General features: G+C 34.2%; 1 long non-coding RNA gene across 1 annotated transcript; it reads left to right on the top strand.

Moving 5' to 3' along the window:
* Positions 1–38: 38 nt before the first annotated feature.
* Positions 39–7,057, top strand: LOC125869274 (uncharacterized). Its single transcript, XR_007446796.1, has 3 exons — positions 39–449; positions 1,976–2,070; positions 6,764–7,057. It is a non-coding gene; the product is annotated as an uncharacterized LOC125869274 (long non-coding RNA).
* Positions 7,058–23,618: the final 16,561 nt, after the last annotated feature.

Consider the following 23,618-nt stretch of genomic DNA (forward strand, 5'->3'; position numbering starts at 1 on the left):
GTGCTTTCAACTTCTAGCAATTCCAGCTTATCTATACATCCCTGATATTCGATATTCTGAGGCAGGACCCATTTGTTACCAATAAGACCTAAAAACATACTCCATAGGATCTGCTGCAAATAGGTGGTTTGTGTGTTTCTGCTTCCTTCATGCACATATAGCATCTGTTAGCCATCTGAAACTTCCTTCTGGCAGGTTGTCTTGGGTCAGGCAAGTTCCATGAAGTGCAAACCAGCTGAAGCAACTAATCTTCGGGGGCAGCTTGATCTTCCATATAAGCTTCCAAGGCCAGTGGCTGTAATTGCATTTTGTGGACCTAGAAGCTTGAATGCTGCTATAACTGAGAACTTCCCATCCCCTTTTGCTCCCCAATTGAGTTGGTCTAGTGTTTCACTGTTAATTGCAACATTGTGAAGTAGGCTGACCCAACTCCTCCATTTCCCAATCCGGTATGTTCGTTCTACGGATGATGTTCCATGAATTCCCTTGTCTATATTGCTGAATAGTAGAGTTTGGCTCTCTTGCTATCTGAAACGTGTTAGATCCTTAACTCTTTTCTTCTTATTATTAGCTTTAGAGTTTGGAGGTGACAAACTATCAGATTCTTAGACAACTCAAGTGACTTCCCCTGTCTCTGTTACCTCCCAAAAAATTTCAGCTTAAAGCTTTTATCTTCCTATTACCTTTATTTATCGAAAAAAAACTTTGATTTTCACTGCCCATGGTTGGTAGTTCTCTCTGCATACAAACAAGTTGCTGACGTGAATTTGATGAAGATATGTTTTTTAGTTCTTTCAAAATCTTTCAACAAGATCTGGGCCTTAGTTTCTCAATTCTCACAAGTAATTTAAGGCGATTGGCTTTGATAGAAAATGTGTTTCAAAATGCTGAACATTTGGGGTCCGGGGTTTGGGGGGTGGGGTGAAGGAGTGCTCTTTAATCACCCAACTTCTCTTGAACACAATTAGAGGAGGTGATTCTTCTTTATTTCACTCAACTTCTTTATTGGACTTCTTTTAGCATGTGTATATCTATCACATGTACCTTCAATTCTCAATTTTTTTCTCTTTCCTAGTTCATGAACAAAGATAGTTATCGTTAAATTAATTTCCCTAATACAAAAAATAATATAATTCATATACCACAAAAAATCTAAGAAAGCAAAAGTTTATTCACCAACAAAATGATCTAAGGTGTTCCTGCTATTAAATACCCATGTAAATTATCTTTGTTACTTTATCTCACACATGTGCATTATTATTGAAAGACATCTCTTAGTTGCTTAAAGAAATGATGCTATGGGTTAACACTTCATAGGTGAAGCAATATGTTTAATTTAATGTGCCATTCAACTAATGACTTGCAAACTAAAAAAGATGCAAAATATTATTCTTTGAATATCAAATTTGAAAAGCTGGAGTGATATCAATATTATCGAATAATGGGTGTTAAAATCAGTTGTTTAATTGGAATTTAATTATTGTAATTCTTAATTCATATACATTGATACTCCATATCTGAAAAAAGTGCACACTTTAAGCTCTAAGGAGTTTGTCGCTTTAAGTCCTTTCAACATCTAAAAATAATTATTGACTTTAGATTCATACAACTATAACATATTTTCCCCATTTTATTTTTCTGCTTTCATTTATGCTGGTGGTTCAATTCATAACATTCCCTTCTTGTTCAAGATTGATTGTCTGTAAGATCTTTGCTAGAAACTCGAGGAATTACGATTTGATGTTAGCTCCATTATTCATAAATATTCTTATTTTTGGAACTGAATGTGTCCAACAATCAGCACCTTAATAACTACATCATTATTTCCTTTCTCATGACTAGCTAAGTTACAACTTTATTGTGTTCCTTTGAGATTGTTATGTTGATGTTTCTGGTACTTTTCCTCTTGTTCAAAAAACCAGTGTTGTTATACATAAGGATTAATAACTTATATTGGAATACTGCTTGTGAATAGGTCCTCCACCGCAGACAGGGAACGACTTCTGCTGGGCTAATAACAATTAAAGAACTAAATGACTTTCTTGATCACTTGGCCTCAAGTGAAAACAGGTGATGAAGGTTTCTTATTTATGTATATTTTATCTTTATGACCATTGCTATAGATTAGCATTTTTTTTTGGATAAGTGTCTTTGGTATGGAATAATATGGTTTCTAGTTTTTTCATGTTTGATTAGTCAAATGTTTTTGGAAAACATTTTCCTTAAAAATAAAGAAAAATAACTTTTCTAGAAGTAGGAAAAATAAGTTGAATAAGTGACGACACACGCTAAGTCTATAGGAGGTAGGAGTAGGAGTAAGCAGGAATTAGGATTAGGATTAGGATGTAGGATTAGGAATAGAATTAGGATTAGGAGGTAGGATTAGGATTAGGAGGTGCGATTAGGATTAGGAGGTAGGATTAAGATTAAGATTAGAGTTAGGATTTAGGATTTAGGATTAGGAGGTAGGATTAGGATTAGGACTATGATTAGGATTAAGATTAGGATTAGAATTAGGATTAGGATTAGGAGGTAGCATTAGGATTAGGACTAGGATTTGGATTAGGATTAGGATTAAGAGGTAGGATTAGGATTAGGAGTAGAGTAGGAGATAGGATTAGGATGAGGTAAGATTAGGAGGTAGTATTAGGAGTAGGATTATGATTATGATTATGATTAGGATTAGGATTAGGATTATGATTAGGAAGTAGGATTAGGAGGTAGGATTAGGATTAGGATTAGGACGTAGGATTATGATTAGGACATAGGAGTAGGATTAGGAGGTAGTATTAGGATTAGGAGGTAGAATTAGGAAGCTAATAAGGAGGTAGGATTAGTATTAGGAGGTAGGATTAGGATTAGGATTAAGCAGTAGCAAGGAACGGTAGCAGTAGGTGGTAGCAGGTGGCAGGTACCAGTAGCATGGACAATAGCAATAGCAGGAGCTGTTAGCAGAAGTGGGAAGAGGTAGCAAGGGACAGTAGCAGTAGTAGGAGTTGTAGGAGGTAGCAGATAACACTAGCAGGGGGCGGTAGTAGTAGCAATAGTAGGATCTTTAGGTGGTAGTAGGGGACAATAGCAGTAGTAGAAGCAGGAGCTATAGGAGGTAGCAAGGGATAGTAGCAACAGTAGCTGGAGCTAGCAGGCTTATCAGTAGGAGTAGGAGTAAGATTACGAGCAGTAGCGGGAGGTAGGAGTAGTAGTAGGAGAGAGATTAAAATTAGGATTAGGCAAAAAGTAGTAGTAGCAGTAGCGGGAGTTGTAAGAGGTAGCAGTAGTAGGGGACATTAGCAGGAGCTATAGGAGGTAAGCAGGGGACAATTGCAGTAGCAGTAGCAGGAGTTGTAGGAGGTAGCAAAAGCAGGGGGCAGTAGTAGTAGGTGCAGTAGTAGGGACAATAATAGTAGCAAGAGCTGTTAGCAGAAGTTATAGGAGGTAGACAGTAGCAGTAGCAGGAGTTGTAGGAGGTAGCAGTAGTAGTAGAAGGAGCTTTAGATAGTAGCAGGGGACAGTAGCAGTAGAAGGAGCTTTAGATGGTAGCAGGGGACAGTAGCAGTAGCAGGAGCTGTAGGAGGTAGGGATACTAACAGTAGCAGGAGCTGTAGGTGGTAGCAGGTAGCACTAGCAAAGGACAGTAGCAGTAGTAGGAACTGTTGGTGGTAGTAGGGGACAGTAGCAATAGCAGTGGCAGGAGTTGTAGTTGGTAGCAGGGGAAAGTAGCTGTGGCAGGAGTTGTAGGAGGTAGCAGGTAGAAGTAGCCGGGGGCAGTAGCAGTTATTGTAGGAGATAGCTAGTAGCAGTAGCAGGGGACAGTAGCAGTAGCTGGAGCTGTAGGAGATAGGAGATAGCAGGAGCAGGGCAGGCTTAGGAGTAGGAGTAGGAGTGGGAGCTAGCAGGAGGTGGGAGTAGGAGTAGTAGTAGGAGTATTAGGATTCGGACTAGGCAAATAGTAGTAGTAGCAGTAGTAGAACTTGTAGGAGGCAAAAATAGTAGGGGGCAGTAGCAGTAGCATTAGCATGAGCTGTAGGAGGTAGTAAGGGACAGTAGCAATAGTAATAGCAGGAGCTTTTGGAGGTAGGAGATAGCAGGAGCAGGGCAGGCTTATGAGTAGGAGTACGAGTAGGAGCGGGAGCGGGAGGTAGGAGTAGGAGTATTAGGATTTGGATTAGGCAAACAGTAGTAGTAGCAGTAGTAGAACTTGTAGGAGGCAAAAATAGTAGGGGGCAGTAACAGTAGCATTCATGCTCTGCTCAACGGAAGTTGCATAAACTTCAAAGGTTTTTCCATGGCATGGTTTAAGCGGGAAGGGAAAAGTTCTGCCAAGTAAATTAGGAGTTTGCACCACTCCATAGTGTTGGGACTTGGGGTGGACTTGGGATTATTGATCTAAGGGGTCGTTTGGAAACTGTCTAAGTTATCCCAGAATTATAGTCTTGGGATTATAATCGTTGGACTAAATCATCTCACCTGGGAGATGGGATAAAATAATACCAAGTTGGAAACAATGAAGAAACTCATAAATTTAATTTTTATCATAGTGGTGGAAACAATGAAACTCATGGAAATGAAGTAATGAGATTTCAAGTATAAGGGAGGGATATCATGACACTCCGAATGTAATACATGAACACTTCACCACTTTCATGTGTAATTGAAGGCAAAATTCACTTATTGAAAAGATTAGTCGGATTTAAAAAACCTTGCCTGGGGAGAACAAATAGAAATTTCCATGTGGAAATAGTTAGTTTTACGGACCTTAATCACTCTAATAAATCCAAAGGAAAAACCCAAATTTTAAAGATCCCCCAAATCCTCATTTAAACCCTTGAGAAGGGTTTTCTTGAAAACCCTATGTTGTTAAGTAGAATCTCATTAAGAACCCATATATGATTGTAAGAATAGAGAATAGTCGTGCTAGGGCTTGGTGAAGTGAAGAATGGGATAAAAATGTGAACTAGTGCTACTCTTTGCATCACAACTTCTCTGATAGAGGTGAAACTTTCCATCACCTATTGTATAAAGATGGAAAGAAATGTCATGACCATCTTTCTGCTCTTTGGTTACCCTGCTGGTTTGTTATATTCTATCCTAAACTTCTTTGTTTTAATGAAATTTTTCTGATACCTAAGAGCTCAGCAGTTCAGTTACCGTAGTTTCAGACATCGTGCTACATATCCGTACCTAGACTTGTTGTATTGTTAAACCTTAGATCTGTCATTTGTTGCATTGTTTACTTAAAGCCTAGACCTGTTGCAGGATGCTTGTGGAATGCATACTTCAGTTGTAGAGTTCGGTTGCTTCTTTTAGTGACCATTATTTTAGAAAGAACTTGATCAGATACTTTGTTGCTCCATTATTTACAATATACCTAGCTTGTTATCCTTATGCTTCACGAAGGTATATTTTATTGTTTTATCAGAGCGGAGAAGACTTCAATTCTGTCTTATCTAATAAGGAAAAAAAATGCTCAAGAAATGAAATGGATTATGATGATAATTCTGAAAGGTTCGATATTTTTTTGACAATGTTTAAACTCTGGGATCTCCTTCCATGGCCAATGATGTCAATTTGCCATTGATTTTGTATCATTTAGATATGAAGTTGGGAATTAGTGAAAAGAGCATCTTTCACGAATTCCATCCAGATGCAGAGGACTTGTTCAATGTCACATGCTATTTAAAACTAGTTTGTGAAAAGTTAGAGACAGAAGTCAACTGCATAAACGCCAGGTTTGCTTCCAGTTCTCATAACGAACCTTATGACATACTTCGTACCGTGACTTGATACTTTTGGTAGAGATATTGGATCTTCCACCAGTTGATTTTAAAGTAAATTTTAAAATCTCATCGTTTTTACCTTGGTGACTAAGGTACATCTTGGCCTACAATTAGGTAGATATTTGTTCATTGCTTGCATTTGGCGACAATTCCTGTAGTAACTTCTTGTCCAAGAGATGAGCAAATGCTTTATTTCCTTAAAGAGAGTGCTTATGTTGATGGTCTGCTGTTCTAAGTTTGTCTCTCATTTAGAAAGTCACAGATAAGTTATTTGGCATTTTGGGAAGAAAGGATAAGATGACAGATTTTGTGAAGTGTTGAAAGCTATGTCTCAAGCAATGATTAATTGATTTTCCTAGAGAAACGCCACAAATGGTCTTGAACTATTGGAGTATGTTCAAAATAGTTGCTTCAGTATACATTTACCGGATTTAGTCCTTTAACTATCCCAAATCTTATCAGGTTTGGTCTTTTACCTAATACTTACCGGATTTAGTCCTTTAACTACCCAAGTCTTATCCGGTCTGGTCCCTTAACTATACACTTACCGGTTTTAGTACTTTAAATATTCAAAAACTTGTCATGTTTGATCTCTGTCTATTTTTTATACAAATAGCTTATGTTTATATTAACGTAATCCATGCCTCCATGAAAGTAAATTCTTAACCCATTTTTTAGTTGTTTCTCTTTCCTCCATGAAAGTAGGAAAGGGGCTTTCATTTATGTAGAGTACTGCAGTTCCATGAGATGTCTTTGAACTTAGAATGGAAGGAAAGCTTCAGATCTATATCTGAATTCATTCTCTGAAGTAATTCAATATGGTTATGAGTCTTTTCAGTTTTCTGAAAAGTTTTTCAATGCCTTATGACACATAGTAAAAAGAATGTAAATTATGTGGATTTAGGATGACTGATGTGTATTTCAAATACTTCAGACTCGAATTCTGATTTTAGTGTATATTTTTGTTGGTTCATTTCTTTTTGCAGAGTGCGCACTGGAGTTTCTGATGAGAAACGCAATACCATAGTAACTCCATAAAAGCCCTATTTCAGGCAATATTTCTGTTTTCTGTTGTACCTTTTATTCTTGCACTGTTAAGAATGTTTTTTTTTTAAACTTTTGGCGATGTCTGAGTTGCAACAGATATATTTAGGCATCGGTGTGTTTCTAGTCAGTGGACTTCTGGTTGTCCACTGCATTAATCTTTGTGAGAAATAAAGGAGAGAAGTATTATTGCATCGTGTTGACTATATTATTACACTGAGCCATATTTATAGACGCTAAATATAATCATTTTCCATGTAGGACTATTCTAACACTCTTCCTCAAGGTGGTGCATAAGTCATATGTATTGTGCTTGTTACTGATGTAGCTAATACAAGGACCGAGCAGTTGTTTGATCCAAACTAGCTCGCAAGTTGCTATGACCATTGCTTGATATTCTGCTTCTGCACTAGATCGGGCAACTATGTTTTGTTTCTTTCTCTTACTGGCACCAAAGTATTGCCTAGTAAAAACACAATATTCAGATGAGAAATGTCTATCAAAAGGATCTCCTGCCCAATCGACATTTGTATATCCAATGATCTGCTCATGACCTCGATCCACGAAGAGGTCTTTGTATGTTAACACCAAACCAAACTATGAGTCATCGGGTTTATTTTTTCAGCATACCAATCAAATCAAATAACAAGTCAGTTTTTTTTCGATACTTATACTTGTTTCATCGGTTCAATTTGACATGTACACCCATAAAATTAAAAACACAATGATCATTCATAAGAGAAAAAGCTGAGAGCAACTCTAATTCTCTAGATGATTAACATTGAAAGACTATTCATCCACAACCTAAGCTTCCCCTTTAAGTGTAGAATCAAAAAGAAAAAATGTCATGCTACATTATTCTATCACAAATTCACCGTGATTGAAGATAAAATTGAGAACAAGGAGGATGTTATCTCATGTTTAGGAACAATTATGAGGCTGAGAGTTAAGAATTTCGACTTCAATAGCTTCTTACCGAAGAGATACTGAACTCAATAATACAAAAAATAAATGAAAGTGCTAAATCATTTTTGAGAGAGTAGTTGAAATGGGAGGAGGCGACATCATGAACGGTCTGATTGTTTAATTGCATGGTAACAAGTGTATGATCACTTGGACCAATCGCCATGAGGAGGACGTGAGATATGACAGAGCATCTTCAATGAAACCACCAATTGCGGGAAGTGAAAAATAGACAAGAGAATGGAAATGCAAAGAAAAACAAAAACATTAACGAATTGTTTACAATTTTAAAGGACAATTTCGTTCAAATAATTTTTATCAAATTAATAAATGTAATTTTGGTAGATTATTTTTGTAGGAACAAAATATCAAGACTAACTCTTGTAAAGATTATTTATAAACTTTTTCTCAACTTTATTTCCTCCATAAATTGGACAGAAAGAGTAACATATATTGGGCCTGACACGGGCTCGTATATCAAGTAGATAGACAAATAGGGATTAAGAAATGAAAAATAGAAAAACTGTCCAATAGAAATTACTTATATACACACATTAACTTACCTTATTCTCCATTTATCCCTACCTTTTTAAAATATTTCACAAATCCCTTATTTCTCCCAATTCCTAAAAATTTCGGATACATAAAATCCACCAGACAAACCCACATTTACCACTCCTCTTTTCACTCCTTTTTTCTCTCCCTAAATTCACTCCACATTCTTAGCAGTTACAATTTTTAAATCAATTTGATTTTCGAAAAGATTCTCTCTCCCATCAATCTATTTCAAACATATGAATATGTAGGGATTGTACTCCACTGTTGTCTTCTTCAAAAAAAATTTGTTTAGTTTTTGTTCTTGATACATATGGATTAGGTTCCTTCATTTAGTAAATCGATTTCGATTTTTGTGTATTTTTTCATTATAAGATATTTGTATCAATATATTTAAGGGTATCAATTCACTATTGTACTTCTTGTATCAAAGTAATCAAATGTATTTATTCGTTGATATACTTTTGTATCAATGTATTCGACTTATATATTTATATCAAGATATTTAAATATATCAGTTCATTTCGTATCTATTTCTTTGTTTTAAATTTTTTGTCTTCCCCTGTTGTTAGTTGCTTTAAATTTGATACATTATTGTTAAAGATATAGTATCATATTGTTATGTATCTTGTTTTAAATCTACCGCTTTTACACATAAAATCCTAATTTTTTGGTCTATTTTGTTGATATATTATGATTAATGTATCAAAGGTTAAAGTTCAAATTATATGATGGAATGTAATCTGCATAACAATGTATCATAATCTAAATTAGTTGAACATATGATACTTAAAATAACATTTAATGAATATATAATCTTACATTTTGTATCAAATTCAAATAAATGTCAGCTTGTTACAAATAAAATCCTAAATTTAGTCCATTTTTTTATATTTATGATCAATGTATCAAAGACTAAAGTTCAAATTATATTATGGGTGTAAACTGCAGAACAATGTATCATAGTCTAAAATAGTTGAACACATGATACTTAAATATCATATTATAAATATATGATGTTACATTTTGTAGAAGATTCAAATATTTGTCAGATTGTATACAACATCATTTGGTATTGAGTATCAATTACTATTTGTTATCATTAGGTATCAACTAAGGCCTAAGAGTCAATTCACAGCACCAGCTCAAGACGGTTTGGTTAATGTTGAATAAATATTATCTATGAGTTCTTAGAGACTTTTTTTTATAGTGTTATTGTTTTCGAGATACATTAACTCTAGTTTTAGAATTTTTTGTTTTTATTGTTTTAAGATACTCGTACTCAAGTTTTAGAGTGTTTCTCTAAAAATTTATTTATTTTGACTTTAACTTTCATTATTGTTAGTTGTTATTTATAGTATGGATTGTCCTACACATTTGTCTTATATAAACGATACAAAATTTGGATAAAATTATGTATCAGATTCATAAATGCATAAACACAACATTATTTCTTCTCATTAGTTTTAGTTAGTTACTGATACATTTCGACACCTAACTAATGCAATGTAATTTATAACTTGATTGCTGATTCAATTATGTATTTACTTGATAACTTAGTTCTAGTTAGTTGCGTATTGATTTATGATGATACATTGGATAATTAGTTGTAGTTAGTTCCTAATTCATTCATGTATATAATTGATAAATTAATTCTTATTTATTGTGATACATTTAAAGATACACTTTATTTAATTTTACATACTACTTTTTCACAACCTTATTGTATCAGATACATCATTTTCAACTAGAACATGATACATTATATAAAAATGTATCTGAACCATATTAAGTGGCACCATCTCTACAAACACAATCTCTGGTACATTATTATCAAATAGCTAATGATACATTATTTTAAAAAGAGGTATATGAAACATAATTTGTTACAAAAATGAACACAAGGTTCAAAATCTTAACATTTCAATTAATTGTATCAAAATTTCATCAGCTGATAGTAAATTGTAATGTTCTATCAAGGTAAAAGTGGAAAAAGCAAAAAAACTGAAAATCTATAATCTCATAATAATGTATCGGAAACATAACAGTAGTCTCAAAAAAGAGTTTGTCAATCTTCTTTCAGAAAGAAATTACAAGTTCTTCAATTGCGACCTTCTTGTCCACAACGTCCACAACCTGCACACACTTGAAAGTTAGAGATACATCACATATCAATCAACTCAACTTAAGATACACAACAACCTAATGATAACTAACTCCAGATACACGATAGTTTATAGATTGATACATACCTTCATATTTTGATAAAGAAATTCATATATTGATACATATAAAAAAGAAATTTTATATGTATCTAATACGTTGTAGTAACAACAGACTGACTCACATCTAGAAAAATCCATTACATACACATCAAACTAGAATTGAATCAAGTTGAAATCAATAATGTATCATGATTTATATATGCTATACATATTCAAAAATCAAAAAAGAAATGTTGTGATACTTTATATTAACAGTACACATTAACTCACAAATCTGCAAACCCATAACATATATGTCAAAGATTTAATGTATCAAGTTCTAACCAGTAATGTATCATGATTTATCGGTCAATATACAAATTCATGAATGAAAAAATAATGATTAAAGCACACGAATATGTGTTGCATACCTTTTGTTATAGATCTTTTAACTCGAAAATCGAAGTTATGGCAAATAAACATAACTAATTTTGCCCAAGCTAATTATAAAATAACAACTTTCAATTGCCTTCATGTTTGGGATCTGCCATCACACAATGGTAAGCAACCACCAACACAAAAATAAAGATACCAAGAAAGTTGGCAAAGAAACCCAGACCTGATCGTCAATCATAGTGAGATTTGTGTAGAATTCGAAGAACCCAAAAGCTATGATCTTCGATTTTTTCTTCCTTCGAAAGTGTCTGTCAAAAATCAAAATATTCATTATGTATCTTATCAAATTTTAAAACAAAAGTTTTGAATCCTTCTTGAAAGTTTCTTCATTGAAACAAGGACAAAGATGAACAGGAATTTGAATTGATTTGTTATTTTAGGATTTAGTTTCTCTGATTGACACATTATAGATGAATTGAATAGCATAAATTATGGGATTCTAATATGATTTTCTTTTTTTGTTTTCCTTTTTAAGCACAACAACCACATTTATAATAAATCACAATTAATGTATCCGGACAGTCAATTATGTATCCGGATGGCTGATATTTTAAGGTATTTTTGTAAAATAGAAAAAAGTAGGGATAGGATGTAATTTAGGTTTTACACTATGAGATTTATGTAAGTTATACTAATTTTTTTTGCAAAAATAGCCCACTTAAAAAAATAAGTCCCTTATTACAATAAGTGATCATTCGACACTTTTGTCTTATTTCTTCTCCTCCTCCTCCTTTTTTGTCGTTCTTCTTTTGCATCATCTTCTTCGTATGCCTCTTCTTTTGTAAAATAAATAAAAATTGACGTACTATAAACATAAATCGATTCGAGAGAATTATATATTAAAAGACTCGAAATATCGAAATGATTTCATATCTAAAATGTGGGACTTTTATAGGTGATTTTGAGTTGATCGAGATTGAATAGTGTAACACCCTGCCAATTCTAAGCAAAAATCCAAACTATTCCATATGCATATAGGCTCTAATATGATGATTTCTAATTGTATATATATTTGCTTAGATCAGTTCTTAAGTGTGAGAAGTGTATTCAATGTGAATTAAGGTCATAAGAGATTTCTATAATATGAATTTTTTTAGGGAAGATGCAGAAGTACCCCCCTCCCCCCAACCTATGCCCGAAATCTCAGAGACACACTTACACTATATTAAGGTCCTATTACCCCCCCCCGAACTTATTTTATAAATAATTTTCTACCCCTTTTTGGCTTGCGTGGCACTATCTTCTGGGCTCAGCGCGCGTTGACAATTTTTTCAAGCTATCTGGTTGATAGTGCCACGTAGGCCGAAAAATGATAGAAAATTATTTATAAAATAAGTTCGAGGAGGGGGGTAATAGGACCTTAGTTGTCACGCCCCGAGCTACCCCCGAGACGCGGACACGGGACCTAGGACCACAAGTGATCCCAAGCTAACCCTGCTGGCATGATCATGAGCATACTAAAGATAATAAACTGATGCGGAAGCTAATTCATAAATAAATCTGAAAAGATAGGGAATACCCATATACTATAACTGAATATATCAAATCTGAGAATTTAATACAAAAGAAATATCAAACTCAAAATACTAAGCTGAATCTAATTATGTCTGAAATAAGCCTCTAAACTGACTAGAAATGTTGGGACATGCCCCAACTAGGTCTAGCAAAACTGAAACTAAAGACTAAAAGCGATAAAGATAGACATGTCACTAGTCCTCGAAGAATGAGGACTCACCACTGATGTTGCTGAACTAGAGATCGGGAATCGATCTAAGCGTGATCTGGATGCTGAGAACCTGAACCTACATCACGAGAAGATGTAGCGCACTTATGCGTCAGTACTTGAAAGGTACTGAACATACAGGATAGAGTAAAGCTGAAATAACATATAACTGAACAAAGCAATAAAGCAATGAAATAATCTGGACATGATATAGATACTGAAAATACTGAATACTGAGCTAACTGATGCAATGACCAAATTTATAACATGCTGAGACTGAATACTGACTGTACTGAAATATGGTCAATGCAAAAGAGTCTGACTGAACTATGGGAGCTACTAATAGCCGACATAAAACCACATGAGCTAAATGTGGAGTCCAATGTATACGCCCCATCGAGAGGACCCAATATACCCTGCCAGAGGTATAGAGGCATGCTGATGTGATCACTAAACTGATGTTGCCCATATAGGGGACTTACACCTACGTGACTCGTAGTTCTGGGACTATATGGGTACGCTGAACCCTAGTCCAACTCGGTATTATACTGCTCCCAATGAATTAAGTGGTTAACTGGTTATGACTGAATTTCTGTAAATACTGGATAGCTCGAAACTGAACATGCAAACTGAGAATGCAACAATTAATCTGATAACGATGCATTCATAAACTGAGGCATGTAAAACTGAATACTGAAATATCTGACCTAGCATGTGTAATTCAAGAACTAAAGAAATACATAGCTAGGGTTCTGAAATTTATGCGATAAACTGAGCAATAATATGATAATCTGATATGGAACATTTCAATAACTAATTCATGATGATCTAATGTAATTCTAGAAACCCTAGGTCTGTTCATAATCATGGAATCAAGAATCTGACTGAATTCTAGGGACCTAATGGGCAAAAGGAATCCACTACTGAAATCCAACATACCTGGTGACGAATTCCAGGGAGAAATATTTCGATTTCGGGGCTGGAACTAATGGAACCTTGCTGCGTTCTTGAACTAGGGTTCTTGACTTCTCTTCTCCTTTTAGCGTTCTAATTTTTCTAAGTTTGATTAATGATTTGACTTAGGTAAGTTCTAGTTATGTTTCTAGGCTTAAACTGATTAAAACCTCATGATTTAGGATCTAAACGACGTATCTTAGGGGTTAAATGAAATAGGAAAAGACCAAAAGACCCCTGAATTAACTGCTGTCGGAGTGACCTACGGATTGGACCTACGGGCCGTAGGTCAATCTACGGTCCATAGATTGTGTCCGTAAGTCAAGCCTGCTCGACATGCCTTCACTAAAACGAGCATAACTTTTTACTCAGAGGTTAGAATTTAGCAAATTTGGTGGCGTTGGAAAGATAATTCAATTATCTATCATATAATAGTTCATGGGACACCTAATTCATTTTATGCTAAAAGTTATGACCATCTAAAGTTGACTTAACCACAATTTTTATCTAACTAACTGTTGACCCTCAATTACGGTCAGACCTATGGACCGTGCATCGAATGACGGTCCGTGCTGGTCGACTGTAGTTTGTGTCAGAGGCTGGGTAAGGGAAGTCTCGATCCACGGACACAGACCACGGACCGTGGTCTGATCGACAGATCGTGGGTCTGTTCGTGATTCGGGAGTTAGCCAATTTTCTGAGCTGGTTTGGGGAGGGGTTGCAGTGGTGAATCACGGACCACCAGCACGAGCCGTGGTCTGACCTACGGTCCGTGGATGGTGACCGTAAGTTGACCTCCAACTTCTCAAAATCTGCATTTTTGGTCCGTTTCGAATACGGGGTGTTACATTAGTATAGTATAAGCGTGTCTCTGAAATTTCGGGCATAGGTTGGGGGGGTACTTATGCGTTTTTCCAAAATTTTATGGCCTAAAACCAACCAAATGAAATATCTTGAAGTCTTCTTTCTAACTCCTTTTATAGTTCGTAGATTCAAATCCTGTGCTAAAAATTATTCACATTTTGACTAGATACTATAGAATTTGCATAACCCCCTACGCGGAAAGGACGCCAACTAGGTGATTGTGCGGTAGGACTAGTGCTTATTGCCAAGGTTGTGGGAACATCCATGCGTCCTAGGCTCCAGGTGCACGATAGCGTATGTTCTATGAAATTCTTTTAGTTTTCTATTCTTTCCACATTCTAGAATGGGTGTTTTCATCTTTTTCTCATCCCATAATCTCAACCCATTTTTATTAACATCTCCAAAAAGTAATATTTAATCAGATTTTATAGGGTACAATAATTTTTTCTCTTTTTCTCCCAACACTTCAAAGAACAAGATCTACAAGGATTCTAGAGATTTAAATTACATTTCTTTTCTTAAACTTCAAATTTAAGGTTTGTAGTACTTTAATGAATATTTCCTTTCATTCTCATGTCCAAAACTTCTCAATTTTCATGAAGTTAATTCCATAGTTAGGGTTATCAAACCCACTTTTGAATTTACCATTTTTATGATCCGAATTACATGATTACTTGAACTATTTATTGTATATAATTGAAACTAATTACTTTATGGTATATATTAAAAACTAGCTTATTAAAAAAGATATTTTTGAAACTTGGAGGGGTGTTGACTTAGTCAAAGACCCAGTGAATTAGTCAGGTTTTTGAATTAAGGGTGACATTAAGGTGTCAAAATTAAATGGCAGTGGCATAAGTTTTAATAATTGAGTGTAGGTGACAATTATGTTTTTAAGTTGACATTTTGGTCCATTGTATTAAATGAGGGGTAAAAAAGGTAAACGACTAAAACCTAATTTAATCAAATATGGTGGGAATAAAAAATGGAGGGAAGCTAGCGCACCAAAAGGGGAAATAAAAGCTGCAAATCTCCCCGCCGGATTCCTCTCTTTTTCTTCTTCTTCTTATTCGTTCTTGCTTGCTTTCTTTTGGTTCCCGTCATTTTTTTCTTCTTCTTGTTCGTACATTTCTGCTATTGGCTACTATTTCTTGTGCTTCTTCTTGAATCAGATTTAGCTAATCAGTGGACCATATTTCATTCGATATCAATTGACATTACTTCATAAGCGTCACGCCCCGAGCCTACACCCTGGACGTGGCCGGCACTCGAGAACCATTGATGGCCCCAAGCGAACCCTTGGTCTGGCTTACTTAACTCAGCGGAAGACTATAAGCATTAAGAAAGAGATTCACATGCTAAACAACTCAACTGTCTCAAAATTGAACTCATAATGTTTTAAAAATATACATTTAACTTAGCCAAGATGACAACTCAAATCTGAACATAAGTCAATAACAAAATGATAACGAATGACCCCCGATCATCCTAACATCTGAAAGACTAGAAAGCAAATAAACGGGATCCTCTGGAATGCAAATAGGCTCACCAACAGACTCTGAGCTGCTTACTGGATCATCGAGCTAATCCTAGTTACTTGCGTCTGCATCATAATACGATGCAGGTCAACTGGCATCAGTACATTGAATGTACGAGTATGCGAGTTGGAATGCTACACATAACACATGCTTGAAAAGATTCTGGAAGAAACACCTACCTAAGCTCTTCTCAACTCATGAATAAATTTAACTCTGAATAAAGCAATGAAACACATGCAATATATGAAAAGTTTTATAAAACAGTAAAAGCAACTTAGTTCGTTAAAGAAATGCAATAACAAACCCAACTATACTCATATACAAAGTGATATAGTTTAGGTGGGAGTTTCTCTAACCGACAACCACCACTATGAGCCTAAGTGGTGATATAACGTCTTTCCTTTCACTTTACCAGACTATCATATATTTTACCGTCATATAAAACTACTTAACTTAGTGAATCTACTAGCTTAACATACGTGATCATCTAAAAAGTATGACCCATTAATACCCATGATAGCTACATGGTTTATGGAGACTTGAGTTAATATGAACTTGCATCCCAATATCGGTGCTCAATACTACTCCCAAAAATATACTTAGCTCATATGTTTTCAAAACAACTTCTTTCTTTGGTTTGAGGTAATTACTCAAAACTTAGCTTAAAAGCTCTCTTGGAATCGATGTTCCCTTTTCTTTCTCAAAATGTGAAAACATTTTCAACATTCTTGGGAATACTTAGTTCTCATATACTTCTTTGAAGAAATGAAACTTTAAATCTTTACTATTTGCTTAACTTGAACTTAAGCCTTAAAACAAAGTTAAAATATTTGTGAATCTTTTGAAAACTTAAGAACTTATCTTGACTTAACTCTTAACTGATTCTTGAATTGAATTATGGATTCAAGAATCGTGATTTGTGATAGGAAAGATCTCATGATGTTTAGGAATGATTTTAGATAGCTAAACATGAGAAAAGATCGAAATATCAAAATATGAGGGTGGGTCTGCGACGCGGAGGCATATTTAATTTTTGGTTTTAAAGACAACTTGTTAGACAGAACACTCTGTGTCAGCTCCGCGACATGAAACAGAAATTCCCAAATCTGGGAACCTGCTTCGCGACGCGCCCCTAGTCTTCTTCGTTTTCCATCTCAAATTCACCCAAACTCGATTCTTTTTCTCAAATTCCATACCCAGCAAATGTACCTAAGAACCTAACTCGAAATGACTCTATAATACGACGTAACGATCTCAGAAACTTCCCCATATCAGCCAAATTCAAGAACAACATCAAAATCAATAATAGATATCAAGAACTTCAACTTTCAAACTCTTTTAAGACGAATCCATACTGAAATAAATATGTTTGGCACGTGGGAGAACGATCCCAACGTTATGAAAGCCTCACATACCTAGTAGGAATAAATCCTTGGCGAAAACCACAACTAAATGGATCGATCTTGATGAATCTTGTCCTTTCTTCTTCTTTCTCCTCTTTTCTCCTTTCTTCAAGCCATAGCGTAAATTTTCAATCTCTAAAAGTGACTAAAATCTGATTTGACCCATATTAAACTCCTAAAAACGGATTAAAATAATAGGGCAAGGAAAAAGACTAAAATACCTCTTAAAAATTCGGATAGGACATTTCCTTATTTGAACATCCTAACTTCCAAAGGGCATATCTCACTAATACAAACTCGGAATTGTGCAAACTTAGGGACGTTGAAAAGATCATTCCAAGAGCTTTCCAACCATAACTAGAAATACCTCTAACTCATCCTGAGATGGAAGTTATGACCGTTTGAAGTTGACCAAAAACTCATTTTTTCTAACTTAAATAATTTTCCAAATTTGTCATTATTTCCAAAAATGATTATTTCAAGTTCTTAGCTTCTTCCTAGCTATTCCAAATTGCGAGATGTTACAATAAGTGATTGTGTTCACACACCATTGTTTGGTAAGTAAAATTAATAGTTCTTTGAATCAGTCATCATCATCTGGGTATACCTATAATTTTTTCAATAATTTGCATTCGCGTTTTCAACAGATAATTTTATATGTTGCAACAGTTGACTCGTGTTGACTAAGTCACATATTGGAACAGATGATAGTCTTATATTGCAACAGAAAGGTTATATGTTACAACATATGATTTATATATTGCAATATATGACTTTCCTCTTGGAGATATCGCAACAGAATAGTCATATGCTGCAACATATGATTTATCAATCACAACTGAATAGTCATATGTTGCAATATATAACTTACACATGTGATTTATATGTTACAATAGAACAATTATATGTAGCAACATATGATTTTTATGTCACAACAAAATAGACATAGGTTGGAAGATATGACTCACATATTCCAAAAGAATAGTCATATGTTGTACCAGATGACTTGCACCTCTTTCAATATGTAATTTATGTGTCGCAACAGAACAATTATATATAGCAACATATGACTTTTATGTCGCAACATAATGATCATATGCTGGAACATATGACTAACATATTCCAACAGAATAGTCATATGTTGCACCAGACTTGCACCTCTTTTAACATGTGATTTATCTATCGAAACATAATACACATATGTAGCAACATATGACTTTTATGTTGCAACAAAATGATCATATATTGCAACATATGACTTACATGTTCCAACAGAATAGTCATATGTTGCACGAGATGACTTGCACTTCTTTCAACATGTGATTTATGTGTTGCAACAGAATACATATATGTAGCAACATATGACTTATATGTTGCAATAAAATGGTTATATGTTCCATACATACGCCTTACATGCTCCAATAGAATAGTCATATGTTTCACCAGATGACTTGTACCTTTTCCAACATGTGATTTATCTTACGTAACATAATAGACATATGTAGCAACATATGACTTTTATGTCGCAACAAAATAGTCACATGTTGCCACTTAAGACTCATATGTTTCAACAGATAATGAAGTCATATTCTATCATTAGTACTAATTGTTTTTTGAATTAATTTCTTCAAGTACAATAAATGAAGGGATTATTCATAGGGGTTGATTGTTGTGGTGAATGGATCGAGAAGAAAAATTGATATACTTGACATTGAAAGGATGGTATGAAACAGTCGATAGGATGACTGTCAAAAGAAATTTTTTTGTATGATGATTTTGTGAATTCAATGACATAGTTGTGGACTCAATTGTCAACCGAAAGATCTTGATGGTCATCAGTTACATTCTCAATTTTTTTCATAATGAGAAGGTTTTACCTTTTAAAATAACTTATCAACCTAATTTTCTTGTATATTTGGAAAGAGCAATGAGACTCATGTTAAGAGCCTACGTTGTTGAAAATCCTATTGAGGAGAATCATAAGCAAGAAGAAAATCAACAAGATATGCTAAATGACGAATTTAATGTCGTAGACATGAATAATCACCATGATGAAATGGGAGGAGATGTAGTTCCAGACCTTGGGAGTAACAATCCTCCTACACCTATTATTGGGAGCAACAATCCTGCTTCTTCTCAATCATCACGTGTGAAAAATGTTCAAGATGATGAAACTGGTTTTTTTAAGGGAATGACATTCAAGAACAAGGAAGAACTAGCAAATTCATTGAAAATTGCTTTCTTGAAAAAAGATTTTAAACTGACAAAGGTGATCAATTCTAGTAATGTATATTCTTTTAAATGTTCATATCCGGAGTGCAAGTGGTGGTTGAGGGCTGTCATATTTGCAAGTAGCGACAGATTTGTCATTAGAATCTATGAAAGTACCATACATATGGTTCAGAGCATCTTATGAGCCATTGATAACGCTTAACTACACTTCATATGATTCTAAGTGTAGGCGATCGCTAACAAGTATAAACCCAATAAAAAGTTGGGGTCAATCCCACAGAGAGTCATACAGTAGAGAATTCGATTAAGAAGTATAATTGTGTTCTAATAATTTGTAGAGGTAGAAGTTTCGCAACTTTAAAGTAAATCACAAAGTTTTGGCAAGTAATGCCAAATGGGGGGGGGGGGGGGAAGGATTTCAAGTAACCAAATTATGACTATTAAAATCGAAAGTAAACAAGTAGAGAAGGTTTATTGGGAGTGTGATAAATTGAATGCTAATTTCGCGTAATGGGTGATTACTAGTTACTCAAAGATGTTGAATCTCGGTGGATAGGCTAGATTTTGGGTGCAATAGATATTTCTCAATCAACTATTGTGAATCAAGTGAGTTCTTTCGAACCTCAACAAGCACAACACAATATAACAAACTCATTACCTTAATCAATCCACTTTTTCAAGCTAGATTTGTAAGATTGCATTCAAACCCACTTTCTCAAGCTAGATTTGTAACAACACAATCAATACAATCATCAATTAATAATTCGACTCTAACACTTCACTACTAAAAAAACAGTGAATATCGACCTAAAAATTTTCAACCTCAAATGGAGGTCGGTAATTTCCGACCTCCGGAGGTCGGAATTTACAAATAGTCGGTTTTTATGCAAAATAAAGCGGGAAAACCAAATTCCAACCTCTGGAGGTCGGAATTTTTACCGGAAAAAATGAATTACAATAAAAACCGACCTCTTGATGTCGGTATTAAACAAATAAATAAATAACAATATTTTATTTTTTCTCAATTAAATATAAAAAATAAAATTGAGAAATATGTGTAATTAAAATAATTAAATATCAATAGAAGTTTAATTTAATAAATTTAATTTATCGATCAAGTTAATTTTTTAATTTGTTTTAATATAAACTCACCTCTTGAGGTTGATTTTATTAATTAAACACACACACACACATATATACCGACATTGTGAATTCGATATTATTTAAATAAATTAATAATTTAAATATACCGACCTAAAGAGGTCGGTATATTTAAATTATTATTTTATTTAAAATAATATCAACTTCATGATGCCAGTATTTATTAAATATTTTTAAATATAGATAATTATTTTAAAAGATACCGACATCCCGTGGTCAGTTTTTGTTACAAATTCTTTCAATTATAGATAGTTTTGTTCAAATTCACCTCAATTCCTAAGACCCCATCTTTTAATCCTAACCATCGATCTCACCTTTTAAATATCAGCCTCCCGTCTCAATTTTAATCAACGACTCGGATTAGATATCTCATACCTTTCTATTCTAAACAAAAGAACCCAAAACCCTAAGACAATTCATTATTTTTCTTCCCAAAGAAAAGAGCAACGCCGCTCTTTCTCTTCTCCTCCCTTCCAGCGAAGCCGATCCGACGAGGCCGCCAGAGGCAGCGACGTACCTCTTCCTCTCCCCTCTCTCCTCTTCTCCTTCCCTCCTATCTTTCGTCGCTCTTCCCCTTCCCCTCTCTCACTTCTCGTAGTAGCCGCTCCACCGACGAAGACCACCGGGCAGCAGCTCTAGCTGCTGTACAGTAGCAACCCACAAAGCCACTGCGAAGAAACAGCAGCAACCAGGCATCGCCCCTCTTGTCCAACGCTGCTGCTTCATCAGCTGCCTCCGCTCTCCTCTCTGGCGAAGAAATTGACAACACTAGCAACAACTAACATCTCTGGTCAACGACAATAGGCAACAAAATTATGGTGTCATTCTTCCTTCTTCTTTGTGAATGCTCACGCGTTAATGTCATCCCTTTTTTATTTGCATGTTTGTTAATATGATTATACAGATTTAAGCTTTTTACTTGTCTGATTTTATTATGTAATTTTTTTCCTTAGATTCTGAATTTTAGCAATTTACTGCACACATAGAAATTTGAATAGATCATTATGTTTTTGGTGTTTCTATTTCTTCATTGTCGTATATTTTATTTTATTTGATAACAAGAGTGTTTTTCTAACTATGGTGATTTCAGAGATATCTTTATCCTTGGGTATTTTGTAAATATTGAATTCGGGTCATTTATGAATCAGACAATTCCTTTTAAATTTTTTGGTAAACATGAGAAAGATATGGATGCTCTTTACAAAAAGTCAAAGGTAGATAGAACTCCCATCATTTGAAAGGGGTTTAAAGTCCAATTGTGAAACTCTTAGAATCTGTATAATCATGTTAAGCATAATTACCAACACTAATTGATCCTATTGATGACAAAATTTATTTTCTTGTAAGATCAATTTGTGTTCATCTAGTATTGATATTAAGCTTTAATTTAGGAATAATGTGTTTGTTAAGCATAAGTATCAACACTAGTTGATCCTATTGATGACAAAATTGATTTTCTTGCAAGATTGATTTGTGTCCATCTAGTGTTGATATTAAGCTTTAATTTAGGAATAATGTGTTTGTTAAGCATAAGCATCAACACTAGTTGATCCTATTGATGACAAAATTGATTTTCTTACAAGTCAATTTATGTCCATCTAGTGTTGACACTTAACTTTAAATTTAAGAATTATGTGTTTATTAGAAATAAGTTCAAATAAAGTTTAATTAACCCCTAGCTAGTTTGACTCATTATTTAAAATAATGTGATTTAGTTGGTGGATTTAAGTCAAAACTAGATAGAGTTAAAAGTTTCTTAGTTGTTGAAATAAGTTCAAATAAATAATGTGGTTTAGTTGGTGGATTTAGTTGTTGAAATTAAGTCAAAACTAGTTAGAGTTAAAGTTGTTTAAATAAGTTCAAATAAATAATATGGTTTAGTTGATGGATCTAGTTGTTGGAAGTCAAAACATGATAGAGTTAAAGTTGTTTCGTTGTTTAAACAAGTTCAAATAAATAATGTGGTTTTGTTAGTGAATTTAGTTGTTGGAATTAAGTCAAAACTAGTTAAAGTTAAAGTTGTTTAAAAAGTTCAAATAAATATTGTGGTTTAGTTGGTGGATTTAGTTGTTGGAATTAAGTCAAAACTAGTTAGAGTTAAAAAGTTTTTTAGTTGTTGAAATAAGTTCAAATAAATAATGTGGTTTAGTTGTTGGAATTAAGTCAAAACTAGTATTGATACTTAGCTTTAATTTTGTGATAACTTGTTTGTGTCCATCGAGTGTTTGTTTTGCACAAGTACCAACACTAATTGATCCTATTAATGACAAAATTGATTTTCTTGCAAGATCGATTTGTGTCCATCTAGTGTTGACACTTAGCTTTAAATTTAGAAATAATATATTTGTTAAGCATAAGTACCAACACTAGTTGATCCTATTGATGACAAAATTAATTTTCTTACAAGATCGATTTGTGTCCATCTAGTGTTGACACTTAACTTTAATTTAGGAATAATGTGTTTGTTAAGCATAAGTACCAACACTAGTTGATCCTATTGATGACAAAATTGATTTTCTTGCAAGATCGATCGTGTCCATCTAGTGTTGACACTTAGCTTTAAATTTAGAAATAATATATTTGTTAAGCATAAGCACCAACACTAGTTGATCCTATTGATGACAAAATTGATTTTCTTGCAAGATTGATTTGTGTCCATCTAGTGTTGACACTTAACTTTAATTTAGGAATAATGTGTTTGTTAAGCATAAGTACCAACACTAGTTGATCCTATTGATGACAAA

Source organism: Solanum stenotomum, chromosome 1 (genome assembly GCF_019186545.1).
Source record: "Solanum stenotomum isolate F172 chromosome 1, ASM1918654v1, whole genome shotgun sequence".
In the NCBI taxonomy this organism is placed as follows: domain Eukaryota; kingdom Viridiplantae; phylum Streptophyta; class Magnoliopsida; order Solanales; family Solanaceae; genus Solanum; species Solanum stenotomum.